Genomic DNA, 1796 nt, shown 5'->3' on the forward strand with positions numbered 1-1796 from the left:
GCATAAGAAAAGATTTTGATTCTTAATTTCGATCAGATGAATCAAAAAATAGTATAGAAAGCAAGATGGATAAGAAAGAATACTTACAGAAATAGTTTGGATACTTGACATATATTTGGTTGGATTTGGGGATCTGTAAAAACCCTAAAACACAAATTAGCAACAGAAATTGGAAGAACAAGTTTGAAATGATTAACGATGGAGTTTCCATTCATATTGAACCATGAATCATAAAAACAAACACGAAGCAATTCTGAGAAAAATGAATACGAATTCAGATGAAACAATCAGGAACCTAAAAGATAATGAAAACCCACAAGGGAATCGGAATACGAGATCCAAAATGTTTCTGAATCAGAAGAAAGAACACACAGTCGTGACTTAAAAACAAGAAAGACCACGCAATTGTGAATTAAATACCAGATCTAGATCAAAAACCAGAATGTCGTGAATGAAGAACAAGAAACACCACATAATTGTGGATTAAATACGAGATCTAGTTCAAAAATCAAAATGTGTCTGAATCAGCGAAGAAAGAACGCACATCTGAATTAAAACCTGTAAAAAGAAAGAAGAATTACCAGATCCCCAAATCGAAAATGCTCTCCTTCTACGCTCTCCTTCAAACCCTTTCTCTTTCTCTCTCTATCTCGAATGACCAGGTGTTAGAAATGAGGAAGAACAAAGAGATGAGCCTTTGTTTTAAACCCAACATCCACAAGACATTATTTCTTCTCTTTCTATTTTTTTTAAATTATAAATTCTGCCTTTATTTTTTCAAATTCACATTCCAAAAACCAATGCTTACTTTTGAGTCGGTTTAACAATAAATTGTTTTATTTATTTATATTTTTGTTTCTTAAATTAAAAACAATAAATACAGTATAATTTTTTATATATTTTTCACTATCCATCCTTTTAAGTTAAAAAAAATGTTTTTTAGATTTATTTTTAAATGTTTTTATAACTTTCTAAATGTATTTGATTGAAAATTAATTGTAAAATTATTTCTATTTAATATACATAGAGACCAAAGGTTTTTCATGAGATCCGTAAGACAAATTCATGTTCATTGATCAACTTTATAAGTTAATGATCTAATGGTCTAAAGTTGCACGGTGACAATTTTATGATTATTGAGAAGTTTCGTAGCAATTTTGTGATTATGGAGGTTCAGATTGGGCTTTTTTTGTTATCTATCCTTTAGGGTAGAAAAAAATCTATGTACATCTTTTTTGGGGTTTTTTCGTTATCTATCATTAGACTCTACTAATATGTAGGATTGTCTGTATATGTTTTGTTTTTATACATACAGCCACCAAAGGTGATGCTATTTTGATCGTGATAGCCACAACTACAATCTATCATAGATTTTATTATCTTCTGTTTTTAAGGTGTTTTTTTGTTATTATCTTAAGAAAAAGTCAGTTTTTACTATTTCATGATTTTCTCCTTGTCAATGACTTTAATGGCAACGAGGTCTTTGGTTTTGATGTTACGAGCGGTGTAGATTTTGGTGAAATTTTACTCAAACACTTATGTTAAATATTCTTTTAAATATTGACTATAATTCTTAAAGACTTTTCTAACTCTGAACTGTGTAACTATTGCTGAGTACCACTGATCAAAACCGAGTTATTCGTACTAATAAATAAATGGTTATGAGATTAAAAGTGATTATTGGACAAAAATGCTACTCGTTTAACAATAATTTTTAACAGCCGTTAGGGAATGACAAAATCTAAAAATTTTTGCAAACCATAATTGTCATCTTGTAATTTTGAAATCATAAAGAC

At 29.2% G+C, this 1796-nt stretch overlaps 1 long non-coding RNA gene across 2 annotated transcripts in view; it reads right to left on the minus strand.

Annotated features, from left to right (window-relative positions):
- Nucleotides 1-649, minus strand: part of LOC112528402 — a 7353-nt gene extending 6704 nt beyond the window's left edge. The window contains exons 1-2 of one of the 2 annotated variants that reach the window (XR_003070816.1): nt 582-649; nt 88-133 (exon numbers count right to left, since the gene is read on the minus strand). This is a non-coding gene — a long non-coding RNA (uncharacterized LOC112528402). Of the gene's footprint in view, nt 1-87; nt 145-581 lie in introns of both variants that reach the window. The other variant, XR_003070817.1, reaches the window with a different exon arrangement.
- Between the last annotated feature and the right edge of the window lie 1147 nt (nt 650-1796).

The sequence above is a fragment of the Cynara cardunculus genome (assembly GCF_001531365.2).
Source record: "Cynara cardunculus var. scolymus isolate 2C chromosome LG 15, CcrdV1, whole genome shotgun sequence".
In the NCBI taxonomy this organism is placed as follows: domain Eukaryota; kingdom Viridiplantae; phylum Streptophyta; class Magnoliopsida; order Asterales; family Asteraceae; genus Cynara; species Cynara cardunculus.